The sequence below is a fragment of the Rana temporaria genome, chromosome 8 (assembly GCF_905171775.1).
Source record: "Rana temporaria chromosome 8, aRanTem1.1, whole genome shotgun sequence".
NCBI lineage: Eukaryota > Metazoa > Chordata > Amphibia > Anura > Ranidae > Rana > Rana temporaria.
This window is the reverse complement of record NC_053496.1, coordinates 73,396,270-73,414,521: the sequence shown is the minus strand read 5'-3', so window position 1 is coordinate 73,414,521 and position 18,252 is coordinate 73,396,270. Positions and strand designations below refer to the sequence as shown.

The 18,252-nt window shown below is 43.6% G+C and overlaps 1 protein-coding gene across 27 annotated transcripts in view; it reads right to left on the bottom strand.

The window, feature by feature from the left end:
- Positions 1-14,046: 14,046 nt before the first annotated feature.
- The window catches only part of ANK3 (ankyrin 3), a 391,181-nt gene continuing 386,975 nt past the window's right edge, over positions 14,047-18,252 (bottom strand). For all 27 annotated transcript variants that reach the window (XM_040362006.1, XM_040362007.1, XM_040362028.1 and 24 more), the window contains one exon: positions 14,047-15,388. The gene's annotated coding sequence lies outside the window, so the exon portion shown is untranslated. The remainder of the gene's footprint in view (positions 15,389-18,252) is intronic.

The following is an 18,252-nucleotide window of genomic DNA, read 5'->3' as shown; positions in this document are numbered from 1 at the left end:
CCTGGTTTTGAAGTAACAATAACGTGGCTGACTGGGGTATCCAAGCTCCCCAGATTACAATATATAGCCAGGAGTTGCTACTATAGTTATTATGGTTAAACAGTTCATTGTTTTTTGTATATGAGTTTGGCTCCCCCTAGTGTCTGCTGAACTCTGTCAGGATTTTCTTTCCTCCTTGAGAAGTGAACAGAGCTGTGCATTATGTAGTCTGGATGAGGAAGTGACTCTGTTGGCTGGATCAGCTCTGGACTCCAGGACACACAATGCAAAGCGCGCAGAGCAGCCTGCTGGGAGGAGAGATAAAAGGGCAGGTGCAGCTTGTTTTCAGCTTCTCTGGACGCCATTCAACACCTGCCAGCAGGAGGTCTGTGTGACAGGAAGTGAGAGAATGCGGCTTATACAGCGCACAGCCGGATCAGCCCGCCTCAGACCTTGGAGGCCAGCACCGCTATTTCAGCCAGTGGACCAGCCTGCGTTCCAGAGTATCTGGGATCACCTACACTCCAGCCCGCTGAGTGTCGCAGCACGGCGTGTTGGCGCCATTCTCACTGAACAGAGACACCAGAAGGGGATTCCGACTGGAGCCCTACATCTTTTGAGATCTATTGTGATGAAAGGGCACCTACCCATACAGCTAGAGATTACAGTAATGCTGAGTGAGTTATTTTCTAGACTTCTGGTGAGACTTGTAGTTCCACGATTATGAATCTACTCCTTCACAGGCATCTTACAGCATGAGTTGGGCCTTGACTCCTCTTTCCTGTGCTGTAAGGTCAGTACTTCATTGCACTCACATTTGAGGAACCTACAAGTGGTGATATTTCTGCAGTTTAAGTGTTCATCAGTTACACCTTTTGTTAGTCGGTTCTTTTTTTGTCTTTTACCTACCTGGATTACAAACTACAAAATTACACTGCAGTATAAACATCAGGCTAGCTGAAGACATCCGGAATTTAAAGCACATTCACCATCTCCTTATTTCATTTCAGAATGGAACCCAAGGTGTCAGAGGTAAGAGAGGATCTGCCGAGTCGGGGTAGCCAGTGGGGTATAGAGTCTACTGTATCAGCAGCCTACATGGGGGTATTGCTACAAGTGCAATCATAAGTGTTGGCTTTATTAAGTATTAAGTATATTGGTACATCTCCCAAGTCAGATGAGATGACAACCACGAAATCCTGAGACAAAGACAATTGTAAATAATAAGCAACTTTATTCAATAGTAAAAAATAAATTAAAAAGGACAACCAATTCAACGATTAAAAAGGGAATCACAGTATTAGCATTTTAACATCAATAAATGTAATGTAGCGGTTCATTTTTCCTTCTCTGCCTAAGATGACTATTTAGGTTCTGTTGGTGAGTTGACAAGACTGCATTGGGGTCTAGGACAACTGTACAATTTCCTTTCCAAAGTAACTGATGTATTGACTTTTAAAGCTACTACACATGCTGAAAGAAATAACAGGTGTGCGGACCCTTTAAGATGATCTAGCTTGAAAGAAGATATTTTCTCAGTCAGTTCACTTGTCCATTAGACACCACTGTACAGCAAATCTTTATCCTCTGTATTTGGCGAACAGTCCTTTCTTGACTATCCAATATAGTCTCTCACACTGGCTTCTGGTGAGATGAACAGATAACTGAAGACATGACAATATCACATTGCAGAAAATTAGTGCACCTTTAAAAATCAAATAGACAGTCGCTGTAGCGCAAGGAACTTCTTTGCAGAGACTACGTATGTGGAACTTACACTGTGGAAATCCAGCTCCCTTGTATTTTTTTTGACATAAGAAACAGGTAGAGTCAGCTCCAGCTTCACTGTGCTGTCCTCTGGGCACTGAACTTAAGACTAGGTTCACATTGGAGCGATTTGTCATGCGATTTGAGAGATCAAATCGCATTACAAGTCGCAGCCTATTGGAGGCAATGGCACTTTTTTAATCGGTGCGACAATGATTTTGTGGCGCTTCACTGATTTGCAAAAGTAGTTCCTGCACTACGTTTGCCGATTTCAGGTGTGATTTCAATAGACATCCGTGCATGAAGCCACACAGATGTCTATCAAGTAGCAGCTGAAATCACGCTGACCTTGCTACTTTCAAATTGCGCTACTTCAGCTGAAGTAGCGCAATTTCAAAGTAGCATCAATGTGAACCAGGGCCTAACCTCCCTGTCGGTATGATTCTGTCTGGAATTACGTACCAAAAGCGGTACAATTATTTTGCAAGGAAATTTGGCGTTTTATACTGTAGGCCTGCAATTCTTAGGAATAACTCATTTAAATCTGACCAAACAAGAGTCTAGTAGGCATTCCGGGTGTGATTTTTTTTTAAAAACAAAATTATAAATTATAATATAATAAATAATTATAAATAATTATAACAAATAATAATATAATTATAATAAAAATTATTCAATAATGTAATCAACTCAAAATCACTGAAATTTGCTCAGTTGCAGAATTGTCGCTGTCATTACTTTTATTTTTTTATGACGAATTTCCCCACAAATCGCTATCGCACAATTCTGCAAGTGATTATAATTTATTATCGCTGTTTTCTAGCTGCTCTAAAACCATTTTTGACATAAAGGGACACTTTTGGTTGCTATGGACAATCTACAGTTTGCAGACAGAAAGAACAGTTTTTATTATATAAAAGTACATGTAGGGCACAGGGCAGACCACTAGGGACAAGAGGGGTGTGTATTTTTTACATACAGTACTGTAATCTATAAGATTACAGTATACTGTATGTAATGTGTTTGTTTACTTTTTTGAATTTGGCGCCGTTCTCCGCTCCCGTGCGTCGTAACGTCGCAGGGAACGGAGATCGGCGGCACACGGGGACACTGTGAATCGAGCAAGGACCGGCTCGCTCACACAGCGGGGATGCATCGCAGGATCCAGGGACAAGGTAAGTTACTTGTCTGTGGATTCAACAAGCAGGTAAGCCGCGCCGCTGCACACTCTGCACAGATACCCCGAGCGTGACTCGGGGATACCGATCCTGGCATGGAAAACCCACCCCGAGTCACGCTCGGGGATACCGCCAGGGAGGTTAAAGGGGTTGTAAAGGTACAATTTGTTTTCCTAAATAGCTTCCTTTACCTTAGTGCAGTCCTCCTTCACTTACCTCATCCTTCCATTTCGCTTTTAAATGTCCTTATTTTTTCTGAGAAATCCTCACTTCCTGTTCTTCTGTCTGTAACTCCACACAGTAATGCGAGGCTTTCTCCCTGGTGTGGAGTGTCGTGCTCGCCCCCTCCCTTGGACTACAGGAGAGTCAGGACGCTCTCTACGTTGCAGATAGAGAAAGGAGCTGTGTGTTAGTGGGCATCCTGACTCTCCTGCACTAAGGTAAAGGAAGCTATTTAGGAAAAAAAAATGTGCCTTTACAATTGTACCTTTTAAACCCAAGAACAAAAATTCAACAAAATTTTTTGCAGCTTACCGGTCGCTAGATGTGGTAGCTGCATTAGTTTTCTTTTTTTGCACTTTTCTTTCTATTTATTTTATCCTGCTAATCCTGCCATTAACAAACGTCCTGTTCTAGCGTGACAACCATACTGAGCGGTGTTGTCACCCTAGGAAAGGGAGTGTGTTATGACTACATTTAGGACTACATAGGAGCTCCGTACCTTCTCCATAATAGAGGGAGGTGTTTTGTAGTTTATGGCGATAGCAGGAAACAATGTTCACAGGAAACAATGCTAACTTCATAAGCAGAGAGCAAGTGAGTTTATTAGCTCATAAGATTTCTGGCCGGATAAAGAGCTATTTATTTGTTTATATTGTAATAAAATGCTTTCAATTGTATATTTAACAGACAATATATATTTTAAGGTTCCAGCAGCATGTCTCCCTGAAGTCTCTTTCATCTACCCTCTTCCAATAACTTCTCTCACTAATCTCCTTCCTCCCGGACTATGCTACAGAATATTCCTCCCTCTATTGTCATGCACTCCACAGGCTGGTACATGTTCCTCTCATTTCTTTAGGTATCCCATAGAGGTAAATTGAGGCAGCCATTATGGGATAGTCTGAAATCCATTGCTGACAAACTCGTTGAGTGGCCTGTGGTAGCAGAAAACAATCACTTAGCCCAGGTTCACACTGGGCTGCGGGAGTGAAGCCGTGCGAGTTCATCTGAAATCACACCATTTCACTCCCGCTGGCAGTCCCGATTTCAGACGCAATTACAGAGACATCTGTGCAGGTTTCTGCACAGATGTCAATGTAAATCGCGGGTCGAAATCGCAAAAAGTAGTACAGAAACGACTTTTTGAAATCGGTGCAGAGTTGCAGATGCGGCGTCGCGCCGATTAGGACAGTGTCATTGCCGGCAAATGCCGCCGATTTGACAAGTCAAATCACATGTCAAAACGCAGCAGCATGAACCAGGGCTAAAAGTGGTTGTAAACTCTGAAGAAATAAATAAAAATCCCCCTGCAAGACAAAGGTATAATGAGCTAGTATGCATCACATATTAGCTCATTATGAAATACCTACCTTAGATCCAAGCTGTTGCTGCGGTTGCCGCACACCGCTGTGAACAGCGACATGTCTGCCGGAGTTTTTTTCACGGTATGGCTACAGAAGAAACGGCATTAGCAGGCCATTTCTTCAGTGTGCATGTGCCAATGACGACGGCACATGCAGATACAGTGAATGGGCCAGATTCAGGTAGGAGATACGACGGCGTATCTCCAGATACGCCGTCGTATCTCTGAGTGTGAGGCGTCGTATCTTGGCGCCTGATTCAAAGAATCAGATACGCCAGAATTTGTCTAAGATACGACCAGCGTAAGTCTCCTACGCCGTCGTATCTTAACTGCATATTTACGCTGGCCGCTAGGGGCGTGTACGCTGATTTACGCCTAGAATATGTAAATCAGCTAGATACGCCTATTCACGAACGTACGCCCGGACGTCGCAGTACAGATACGCCGTTTACGTAAGGCTTTTTCCGGCGTAAAGTTACCCCTGCTATATGAGGCGCAGCCAATGTTAAAGTGGTTGTAAACCCACTTCTTTTACTTTTACCTGCACGGTTTAGGAGATATTCCCCTCGCAATGCGCCGCGGCGCATGCGCAGGGGGGATCTACGGCCAAAGGACCGCCGGACCATGCCGAGTTTAAAATTTCCCGCGCGCACGCTCGGGAGTGATGTCATCGCCGCTCCAGCCAATCACAGGGCTGGAGCGGCGATACCCGGAAGACACGCCGAGGCAAGATGAAATCTCGCTCGGCGTGGACCAGGTAAGTGCTACACACCTCGTTCCGAGGTAAGTATTTCATAATGAGCTAATATGCGGTGCATATTAGCTCATTATGACTTTTGCCTTACAGGAGGAAAAAAAATAAAAAATTTGATGCAGGTTTACAACCGCTTTAAGTATGGACGTCGGGCCAGCGTTGAATTTTCCGTCGATTACGTAAGTCATTCGCGAATAAGGCTGTGCGTCATTTACGTTCACGTCGAAAGCATTGGCTTTTTGCGGGTTAATTTGGAGCATGCGCACTTGGATACTTTCACGGACGGCGCATGCGCCGTTCGTAAAAAGCGTCATTTACGTGGGGTCACAATAAATTAACATAAAACACGCCCACATGTTCCACATTTGAATTAGGCAGGCTTTCGCCTAATTCGCCAATTTCGGCCTATTTACGCTACGCCGCCGCAACTTTGCTTTGTGAATACTGCACTTGCCTGTCAACGTTGTGGAGGCGTAGCGTACATAGGATACGTTACGCCCGCACACAAATACGCGCTCCCTACCTGAATCTACCCCAATATCTCCTAAACTGTGCAAGTTATATAAACTTTTGAGCACAACTGTATGTGTGTTATATATCTGGATATAAAATATTGTAATTAAACCGGACACAGGAAGCATGTAAAATGAAGAAAACTATGAAATATAATTTACATTATTAGCAAAATAAATACTTGGAAAACACACAGCAGCTCCCATTTAAACTGAGCTTCTCGGATCAAAGGATTCTTTTTGTAATTGTTGATCTAGTAAAAGCCGACCACCAGCTGCTCCGTCAGGCCCATATAATGGTACTCTACAGTACAAAAGCAGCAAAGCCTTCTGGACAGCAGTGTCTGCTTGCATAATTGTAATAATCAACATAATATGTGGGTATTTAAGTATTGCCTTAATCTACAGCATTACAGAGACGAATTAGACGTTTTTATTATTTACTTACAGTGGGAGTTCTTTTTGATTATTGGATTTATTGCAAGCGAGTGGAATGACACCAGCCTGGCTTTACAGATCATATGGATTTTAAAAATACATTTAAAATGACTTTTATGGTAATCAAACCAACAATAAACCCAGCTTGTAAAATTGTTGTAAAACCTATAGAAGCAACCATGGCATTAGGTATAATTACATAAGGAGACAAAGCTTGACAACATAATTGTAGGCTTTAATTTTCTTGTAAAAAAAAAAAGGAGAGAAAGGATGAAATCGGATTTCAGATCAACAGATAGCATGGAAATCTATGGGACATAATGCATCCAAAATACAATTACTATTAGTTGTTTTGTAGCCTCTATTTAATCAGTTACTTGGCTTAAAGGAACAAAGTTAGAAGACTTTCCTTTTTGGGGTAATGTGCACACTACACATCCCATGGTCCATGGTCCATAGTGGGAGCAGGCAAGAAAGGATAGCTACATTCCTTCATACGGTGGGAACCTAGAGAACTAACATAGCCGTAGGTTACAGTAGCAAAAAAGGGGATTTGGAGATTTGGAGGAGTCTGACAGCAAAAGAATGTATTTTTTTGAGTTAGGAATATATACTTACCGTATATACTCGAGTATAAGCCAAGTTTTTCCAGCACATTTTTTTGTGTGCTGAAAATGCCCCCCTCGGCTTATACTCGAGTCACCTTTTTGCGCCTGATCTCCCGGACTTTGGGGACCCGGGAACCGGCCGGCCGTAGGTCCTCTGGACCCCAAACTTGGCACACATGTAGCCCCACTCTTCCTCTATAAGAGTGCAAAGATTGTTGTCCAGAGGACCTAGGGCCGGGGAGCACCGATTTTTCAAAGCCAGGCACCCCTTCCATAGACTCCCATGTTAAATGGTAATTTCTCTGTTGATTTTGGGGACCCGGTACTGGCTGGTCAAAGGTCCCCTGGACCTGGAACTTGGCACACATGTAGCCCCATTTCTCCTCTACAAGTGTGCAGAGTGTGTTGTCTGGGGGACGTACGGCTGGAAAACACCAATTTTTCAAATCCGGGCACAGTGAGGCATGGGCACAGTGAGGCATGGACATGGACACAGTGAGGCATGAAGATGGACACCCTAGGCTATACTTGAGTCAATACGTTTTCCCAGTTTTTTTGTTGTAAAATTAGGTGTCTCGGCTTATATTCGGGTCGAACAAAGAAGGACAAAGGTGGGACTTTAATTGAGGCATGCACCCCAGGAGATTAACGATGACATGATTAGTTCATACTAGAAACAATAAAAAGAAGCCAATTCATTGGAACGTGTCTCCATGATATATATTATTATTATTTTATTCATATATCATGGAGACACGTTCCAATGAATTGGCTTATTTTTATTGTTTCTAGTATGAACTAATCATGTTATTTTATCTCTATTATTGATACTATGAATTGTTGGGATTTATGCAATATCAAATTCGTTGACTATTGTACCAGGGTTATCATGCTATTATTGTATCTATTATATTTTTACACTATTAAATAACTGACTGTCTATTGTTGTTATGCAATGCTTTCATGTTATGTGTTTAGTTCTACTGGATCAGTTACCTGCCATATTCAATTGTCATCGTTAATCTCCTGGGGTGCATGCCTCAATTAAAGTCCCACCTTTGTCCTTCTTTGTTCTAAATATTGGGGGTGAAAGTGCTTGGCTTTATGCCTTGCGCAGGGCTGGACTGGGACAAAAAAAATTTGGCCCTGGACTTCATCCAGACTGGCCCACTTTGACAGGTCTGTCCCATGACGCCCGGACAACTCCCGCACCCCCCCCCCCCCTCGGCCACCCAAGCCCCCTCTCCCCCTTCACTAGCCACTAGCCATTCTACTTTATTAGAGTAGAATGTCTGGTACTGGTACTCTTATAGGCAGTACCAGTGGGGAAGCTAGACATTATTTTACCCAGGGCAAAGAATCAGTTCGGTGCCCCCCTTATGGGACAAGATTAGGCAGAAGTGAGAAACTCCCAGGCCATAGCTGTTGAGTCAGCTGTCTGTCCCCTCCCCCCTGCTCCTCCCCCTGCTTCTCTGCTCCCCCCAGGTGAGCGCTGCGGGGAGGGAGAGGAGGTGAGCGCTGCGGGAAGGGAGAGACAAAGGAGCGGAGAGGGCGGCGGTCTGCTGTCATTGAAGCCGGCCCACTGAGCCATCGGCCCACCGGGAAACTCCCTGTAGTCCCAATGGCCAGTCCATCCCTGGCCTTGCGCCTAATTTAAAGTCACACCCTCTTAGTTTTTCATTTCTATTCGGGTCGGCTTATACTCGAGTATATACGGCAGGGAATTGCTCAGTTGGATTTTCCATGCTTGATCAGTGCCACTAGCTATTACCTCTAAATGATAATCAGTGTATTCTGGTAGCGGAGAAGTCTCCCTGTTGTCAGAATACAATAGACTAGCAGGGAGGATTTCCCCATCTACATTGAGTGTGTGTGGATGGGGGCATTGCTTTAACCTGATTGAACGGAAAAAAAAGACTTATTTATGGGCTGTTCTAGCTGTCCTGTTATGTACAATTAATCTTTTTTTTTTTGGATAGATTCAAGAACAATTAAAACCTCTTTCACGTCTTTGGAACAATCACTGACCCCAAACAAGCATGCAGATAAGGCATCATACTTGTCAGAGGCTTTTCATTGAAGTCAGTAGATGATTATAACGTACAGGCAACAAGAATTCACAGAAAAAGGTCAGCAGCCCCCATATCTTTCTAATTTTAATGAATACAGTAAAACCTTGGTTTGAGAGTAACTTGGTTTGAGAGCATTTTGCAAGACAAGCAAAATGTTTTAATAATTTTTGCCTTGATATACAAGCGATGTCTTCATATAAGAGTAGCGTCATGTCACAACTGAGTATAAAAAAGAAGAGAGGAGACTCTGAAGCCACGGCCGAGGAACTCGACGAGTTCCTTGTTAGGCTTGTCGAGGAACTGGACAAGCTTGCTTTGCGTACACACTGTCAAGACAAAATCTCCTTGTTCTCAAACGCGGTGACGTACAACACATACAACGGCAGGGGAAGTTCGATTCCACTGGCACAACTCTTGGGGCTGGTTTTGCTAATCTCATGTGTTTGCGTGTTAAGTAAAAGTTTGTTAAGAGACGATTTGCACTTTTCAGTCTGTTACAGCTTGAAAAATGTGTTATCTCTATTACAAACGCTACTTTTACTCCCGTCTCATACTTTATTCTGAGCAAGCGCGGGTTTCTTAGCATACACACGCTCGAGTTTCTCGTCGGAAACAAGCCCGACCAGGAACTCGACGAGCCAATTTGATACTCCCGTCGAGGAAATAGAGAACTTGCTCTCTTTTTGGCTCGTCAAATTTCTCGACAGTTTCCTCGACGAAAATGTACACGCGACCGGTTTCCTCTGCAAAAAAATATCTCCCAGCAAGTTTCTTGCTGTTTTTTGCTGAGAAACTCAGTCGTGTGTACGAGGCCTCAGGGCTCTTTCACACTGAGCGCCCATACAGGTCCGTCTGTCAGTTTTTTTTGCGGACCTGTACGGGCGCTCCGTGCTCCTCTATAGAGCCGCGGATGTCAGCGGTGACATGCCCGCTGCCATCCGACCCGCTCCAATCCACCAAAGTGTGACGGAGGAAAAACCTACTTTTCCTTCCATCTGCCGGATCGGATCGGGTGAACACGGACATGAGGTCCGTGTTCATCCGATCCCCCCATAGGGGGGAGCGGAGAAAAGACAGGGCGGTCCCTGCACAGTGTGCGGGGACCGCCCTGTCATACGCCGGCTCAGCGGGGATCAACGGAGCGATCCCCGCTGAGCAAGCAGAGGTGCACGGGGCGGATCATTACTGATCCGCCCAGTGTGAAAGAGGCCTTAGTATAGCAATATGGTTACATTTAATGAAGGTACAACATTTAGCAACTTATTGCTACACTTAGAAGTGCCTCTCTTCTCTTGTATACCCTGTAAAAAAATGCTTTGATAAACAAGTGCTTTGGATTAGAAGCATGTTTCTGGAACGAATTATGCTCGCAAACCAAGGTTTTATTGTATGTATATTTACTGTATTACCACAGAACAACCCTGTATACTAAAGACAAATATGTAGTATAATTTGGTTGCATTATTCATGTATATTTGGGCAGTAATGATGGTACTTTTGACACATTGGGGTTTATTTACAAAAGGCAAAAAGACTGCAGTTGCTCCAGAGCTTAGTAAATGAGGAAAAGCTTCACTTTTGCAAAAAGTACCCAATCACATGCAAGGAAAATAAAAAAAAAAAAAATTTTTTGCTTGCACATGGTTGGATAATGGAAGTCAGCAGAGGTTTTGCTAATTTATTAAGCACTTTGCAAAGTGAGCAGTCTATTTGCCTTTAGTAAATCAACCCCATTGTATCTCTCTGAGGGATGTTCCAGAACAGCCTGTAACCTGCACTTGTCTCTTGGCTTTGAATGTTGTTGTCATAGATACTGGTCATCAATATACAATGAGCTATATGGGTTATCTTAGGGACACTGTGACACCAGGAATTTTGCTCATTTCATTGCCTGTGTTCTCTTTGTTTCGTTCTTTTGTGTTTTCCCTGTCCTATTCTGTTTACTGTGAATCCACAACAATACAATTGAGGCATCTGCACTAGTGTAACATAGACTAAAACTGAAAAAAAAAAGTTCTGCCCGACGTTATGACCTTAAAAACATCTATAACTACATTATGTGGATTATTAGACCAATGGAGAAAATATGCCAGAAAAATACAGTTTTATATATATTTAAAAAAAAAAACCTAACAAAATACAAAAAACAAAAAGTTTTAGCTGGACATACACTACATAGTGTAAAAAAAGTTTTTGCATGAAAGCAGAACAGTTAGAAACCCTTACAAGTCTTAAAGCGGAGCTCCACCCTAAAGTGGAACGCCCGCTGATCGGAACCCTCCCCCCTCTGGTGTCACATTTGACACCTTTCAGGGGGAGGGGGGTGCAGATACCTGTCTAAAGACAGGTATTTGCACCTACTACCGGCCACAGTCTGCGGGCAGACTGCGGGCAGGACGTCACCTCCCGTCCTCCCCCCGTTGTGTTCTGGGAACAGTCGACTCCCAGAGCACAGCGGGAGCCAATCAGCAGGTGCAACGCAACTCACGCATGCGCCATAGGGAACCGGGCAGCGGTTCCCTCACCGAGGATAGCGGGAGGACAGCAGAGTGATCAGCGATGGCTCGTCCTATGCTGCGGACGGCGCTGGACTCCAGGACAGGTAAGTGTGCCGATATTAAGTCAGCAGCTGCAGTATTTGTAGCTGCTGATTTTTAATATTTTTTTTTTCAGCGGACATCCGCTTTAATGGCTGTTTGTCTCCCCATTTCCTGTAGGACAAGAAATAAGGGGAAACTTGTCAGCAGACACGCAGCTAGCAATAAATCCTCCTCTGCTCTGCTGGAAAAATAATAATAATATATATATATAGTGTTTTAACTATTGTATGTGTACCCATGGGAAAAAAAAAATCTTTTGTTTCCAGTCTTGGTGACCATTATCATCGAGACAGTAAAGTGAGAGAAATCCTCCCCAAATGGGACCTAGGAATTACTGAAATTTTAAGCTGTCTTAAGGTGTTACTAAACCCAGGACCTGCATTCACTATATCTGAAATCCCACAGTACACAGAACATGGAAATGCAATTATTTTAGTAAATATAAACTGCTAAATACCCTTTTTCATCAGCAGTATATAGCAGTCTTGTGACTTCTATTAGTGTCTGGTTAAAGCTTATAGGAGGAGTTTTTTTTTTCTCCCACGATTGTCCTAGAAGAATGCAGGACCCCTGACCCTCTGTCTGGACAGTGCTGATTGGCCATGTGCTGATGACATGCACTCTCCCAAGAAAACAAAACAAAACTCTCTAGCAATACACACCAAACTGAGCATGGTCAGCCTGTCCCCTGGCCCTGAAAATATCAGGTTATTTTTTGGAGACAGTGGAATGTGGAATGTCTCAGAGCAGATGGGTTCAAACAGCCTTTTTACACAATGCAGAGGATTAACCCCTTAGGTTCCAAAGTGAGTATAACAAGCATGTTTTATGACATTTACAAACTGATTTTACCACTCTCTCGTAAGGTGATAGGACTTTAACGGATATGTCACTGCCACTGAGGTAAGCACATACGAAGTAAATCATGATAAAATCAAAATGTATTACAAAGTATACAATAGCATAACATTTGATAGTAACATTAGGCCATGTAGAACATTGGCCAATGTTCTATATGGCCTAATGTTACTAATATTACTATCTAAGTGGCAGTGACATATGCGTTAACCACTTTCTTACTGGGCACTTAAACCCCCCTCCTGCCCAGATCAATTTTCATCTTTCAGCGCTGATGCACTTTGAATGACATATGCGCGGTCATACAACACTGTACCCAAATGAAAATTTTGTAATTTTTTCACCACAAATAGAGCTTTCTTTTGTTGGCATTTTGATCACCTCTGCGATAAGGCGGCACTGGTGGGCACTGATAGGCTGCACTGGTGGGCATTGATAGGCGGCACTGATGGGCACAAAGAGGTGACACTGAGAGGTGGCACTGAAGGGCATTGATAGGTGGCACTGGTGGGCACTGAGTAGTGGCACTAAAAGGTGGCATTGATAGGTGGCACTGATGGGTGGCAGTGATGGGCACTAATAGGCAACACTGCTAGGTGGCATTGATAGGTGGCACTGGTGGGCATTGATAGGTGGCACTTGTGGGCATTGATAGGTGGCACTCTTGGGCATTGATAGGTGCCACTTGTGGGCACTTGCAGGTGCCACTAGCAGGGGGTACTGGCAGAGGTTACTGCTGGCACACGAGGCAGATGTGCCTCCTTCCTCTTGGGACCGATGTCCCTTTCACACAAGCCGTCGATCAGCTTTTTTCCCCCCTACACTGTCAGCATAAGGAGAAAAAAAAAAAAGATTACCGGCTTTTGTTTACATCACGTGATCAGCCGTTATTGTCTGACAGCTGATCACGTGGTAAGGGGCCGGGACTCGGATCCGTGATTACCCGACTCTCAGTGACTCAGTGATCACAGCGCGTGGGGAGCGCGCAAAGGGGAGGACGTCTATTGACGTCCTCCCGGCATTGGGTCCGCGCTGTAGCCGTCATTCGGTTAAAGTCCCATTACCTTATGAGAGAGTGGTGTTCTCCCTATTTTTTTTCTTCCAATAAAATTGTACTTTGCTCATTCAGGGCAAGTAACATGTTCACTGGATGGTCTACTACTTCCCCTTCTACTTACCTTCCATACACTTCCTGCCACCCCTTGTGACATACCCAGTACTTCCAGGTATCAGTAAGCATGTGACTTTCTTTCCTACTTTCCTACCTCCTACAAGTCAACACTGGTTTGCCAATGGCCAGGTCCAGGTGCTGTCACGTGACCTAGAAACAAACCGAATTAAGAGCCCTTTCACACTGGAAACGCCTATAGCGCAGCGTTAAAATAGCGGTAAAACACCGCTATTTTACTGCGTTTTTACGGCGATTTTACTGCGTTTTTACAGCGTTTTCAATTAATTTCAATGGAGAGGGTCGTTTTTGGAGCGTTTTATGAGCGTTTTAATAGCGCTACTTTTACCGCAAAAACGCTGCAAAAACCAACCAGTGTGAAAGGGCTCTTACACAGGAATTTTGTTGAGGCTTCAGCAGACAAACAGAAGCACAGGGGCGAGCAGGGAAGGTAATCATCAGCAGCGGGGTGAGAGGGCTACCCATCTGATCTGTTACTTTGCAACTCTAAAAAAAAAAACGCAAAGCAGTTTTAAACACAATTTATTTTTTTGTTGTTTTAAATAATCAACTAGATCATCCAGTGTTTTGATTTCATACATTGTTATTAGAGCTATTATCAATGAATGCTGTTTCCATATGAAGAGAATCAACAAATAAAAAGATTTCACCAAAACCCAAATAAAAATGCCCTTTAAAACACAGCAGCATTAACAACCTAATATTACACTGCTAGAATGAATACAGATGATCGGCTTGACTGAAAAGAGTCTACATCTTATAGCCAGTACACAATACAGTAAAGACTTTACATCGTGCTGCTTGCCTAAGATCTATTTGCTCCTTTTCAGTTGCTTGTGCTTTGCCCAAGCACAGGGTCACCTCTTAAGCCACAAGCCCAACCTTCGTCAAAGCAATACAGTTAGTGCCTATCACTATGCACAACTGTAGAATATATTATTTTATTTCTCTTCAAAGTTCATGAAAGTATATTGGCAACAGCGACAAGATTAAATAAAGGGCTTTGTGTAAAGAAGAGCTATAATGTCGTTTGATTCCTGTTTAGTGTAACCTTTGCAAAGTTGAAAATAAAATCCTGAATTCAAATCAAGGTGAGAGAGATACATGCACCAAAATATTAAATGTCCCGGGACTGCCAACGTTCCCGTATTTTATTTTTTTTCCCGTGTACTATTTACGTTTGCAGCAGAATTAAAGAAATTGTGTAAAATCCGCTTGGTTGTGTTTTTTTTTTTTTCCATATACAAATATTTTAGTTGATAATATACAAGATTTTGTGAAGACGCACCCAGTATACTGACCCATCTGTGAAGTCTTACTAGATGTCTATCTGGATTTATGAATGTGTGAGCGACATCCGATCGATGCGTTATTAACATGAACTGTAGTCTTGTTAGAATTTTATACAAGTGTCACTTATTTACAGCAATTGATGATTTATAAAAGAAAAGAGCATTTTTAGACCCCGACTTTTAGGGTTCAGATAAAATAAGGCGAACTGTTGCTTATTTAGTGATTATTATAGGTCTTCCACAAGTCCAACCAATGTCATCTTCTTGGATAGTGTTGCAGGGATCTCCCGATGCTTGGATTGATGACCAGACCAGCATGGTATCTTATATATATATACACTGCATTGTAAACTGCACACTCCTTGACCCCGTCTGAATGAAAGGTGATTTTTCCATGCTCAGTTTAATTGGCTCATGCTAAAATAAAGGTTTCTTGCATTAAAAAAACCCATGCGGTTAATGTGTGGAAGCAGCAAACACACTGTTTTCAGTGATTTTCACTAAAATTTCTGTTCTTCTGAAAGTGTCTTCAGAATACTGGCAGTAACCATCGATCCTAAGGGGAAAAAAAATAGTAACATTTTAGTTTAACCTTAGTACCCTTAAAGTGACATTAAACATTCATAAAAAAAAAAAAAAAAAACATGCCATACTTACCTGTCTGCCCCAATCCTCCTCTTTTTGGGTCCCCTGCCAGCACTCCTGGCTTCTCCTCTTCAGCCAGTTCCCCAATAGCAGTGCGCTTGTTCTGAGGGCACTGTTGCGTGCTCGCTCCTGAGCCCCGCTCTATGCATCCATAATACACACAGAGCCCCATCCTCTGCTCTCTCCTCTTTGGCTCACTAGCTGTGATTGACAGTAGCCAATGGCTCCCACTGCTGTCTCAACCAATGAGGAATGAGAGACCCAGGAGAAGCTCAGCTTGTGTGCACATTGCTGGATCAAGAGGGAGCTCAGATGAGTATAAGGCCCCATACACACGATAGAATCCATCCGCTGAAAAATCCCAGCGAATGGGTTTCAGCGGATAGATCCTATGGTGTGTACACTCCAGCGGATCTGTTTCCGCGGATATTTATCCCCTGGGATGGATTCCAGCAGATCAAATATTTGCTGACATGCTAAACAAATCTATCCGCTGGAATCCATCCCAACGGATGGATCAGCTGGTCTGTATAGACTCACCGGATCCATCCGTCTGAAGGGATCCCCGCATGCGTCGTAATGATTCGACGCATGCGTGGAATTCCTTATATGACAGCGTCGCGCCCGTCACCGCGTCATAATCGCGGCGACGGCGCGACACGTCATCGCCAGAGGATTTCGGCGCGGATTTCAATGCGATGGTGAGTACACTCCATCGCATGGAAATCCGCTGAAATCCTCGAGAGGATTTACCGCGGAAACGGTCGGCTGGACCGTATCCGCGGATAAATCCTCCCGTGTGTATGGGGCCTCAGAGGAGGCTTGGGGGGGCGCTGCACACAGAAGGTTTTTTACCTTTGAGCCTTTAAAACCACTTTAACCACCCCACACCAGGCACTTTCACCCCCTTCCTGCCCAAGCCATTTTTCAGCTTTCAGCGCTGTCAAAATTTGAATGATAATTGTGCGGTCATGCTACACTTTACCCAAATGAAATTTTAATCATTTTCCCCCCACAAATAGAGCTTTCTATTGGTGGTATTTGATCACCTCTGCGGTTTTTATTTTTTTCGCTATAAACAAAAGAAGAGCGACAATTTAAAAAAAAATATATATTTTTTTTACTTTTTGCTATAATAAATATCCACAAAAATATATAAAAAAAACTATTTTTTTTCCTCAGCTTTGGCCAATATGTATTCTTCTACATTTTTGGTAAAAAAAATCGCAATAAGCCTATATTGATTGGTTTGCGCAAAAGTTAGAGCGGCTACAAAATAGGGAATAGATTTATAGCATTTTTATTTTTTTAATTTGTTTTACTAGTAATGGTGGCGATCAGTGATTTTTATCGTGACTGTGACATTGTGGCGGACACATCGGACACTTTTGACACTATTTTGGGACCATTCACATTTATACAGCGAACAGTGCTAAAAATATGCACTGATTACTGTGTAAATGTGACTGGCAGGGAAGGGGTTAATACTAGGGGGCGATCAAGGAGTTAAATGTGTACCCTAGTGAGTGATTCTAACTGTAGGGGGAGGGGACTGACTGGGGGAGGTGACCGATCTGTGTCCCTATGTACAAGGGACACAGCATTGGTCTCCTCTCTCTGACAGGACGTGGATCTCTGTGTTTACACACAGAGATCCACGGTCCTACTCAGTTACTGGGCAATCGCGGGTGCCCGGTGGCCATCGCGGCCGCCGGGCACGCACATCGGGGTCCCCACTAACGCGGCGGGTGCACATGCTGGGGGCGGCACGCGCACGCCCCCTAGTGGCTTTTCAAGACGAGGACATCATATGACGTCCTCTCAGAACAACAGAGCTATCTTGCCGCCGTCAATTGACGGCGGCCAGTAGTAAAGTGGTTAAATAACAGGAAAAGGGTTAAAACCTCTGTTTTATTTTTTAAACATTTTTTGCTGACTGTGTCCTTATTGGAAAAGTTCCCAGCACTTGCTCTCAAGACAGAATGTGATAGGAAACTCTCTTAGGCCTCATGCACACACACAGTGTTTGACTTTTTTTTCTGCCTCTAACAGCCCCACTATGGTAACCTACCGTATTTTCCGACGTATAAGACGACCCTTTGTTCTTAAAAAGCAGAGCCTCTGTTCAGTGTTCCGCCTATAATGAATGTCTTCTCATCCTTGGCCTTCGGACGAAAGGACATCCGTGATAGGCAGAACACCGAACACAGGCTCTGCTGGGAAACTGAGTGTTCTGTCTATCACGAAACAGCACGAAGAGGAGGCGCGGCTTTTGATGGACGCCCACAGTCTGACTGACTCTGCATACAGGGATAAGGTATGGGATAGTCAAGGTATGCAATGGTACAATGAGGTATGCAATGGCACAGTGAGGTATGCAATGAGCACAGTGAGGTATGCCATGGCACAGTGAGGTATGCAATGAGCACAGTTAGGTATGCAATGAGCACAGTTAGGTATGCCATGGCACATTGAGGCATGCAATGGCACAGTGAGGCATGTATGGGACAGTGAGATTCCTGTCAGCGGTTGTTCCGGCTACCCCTCAGCTTCCAGACAGACTAGTAGGAAGGGGATCGTCTTATACGGCGAGTATATCCCAAAACCAAAATTTTAGCTGGAAAATTAGGGGGTCGTCTTAAACGCCTGGTCGCCTTATCTGCCGGCAAATACGGTATATGTCCATGCATTTACAGGAGTTTAGAGGCAGGAGTGTATACTGTTGTGGAAATTTTATTAAGATGTATTTAATATGTATTGTCACAGTGACTCCCA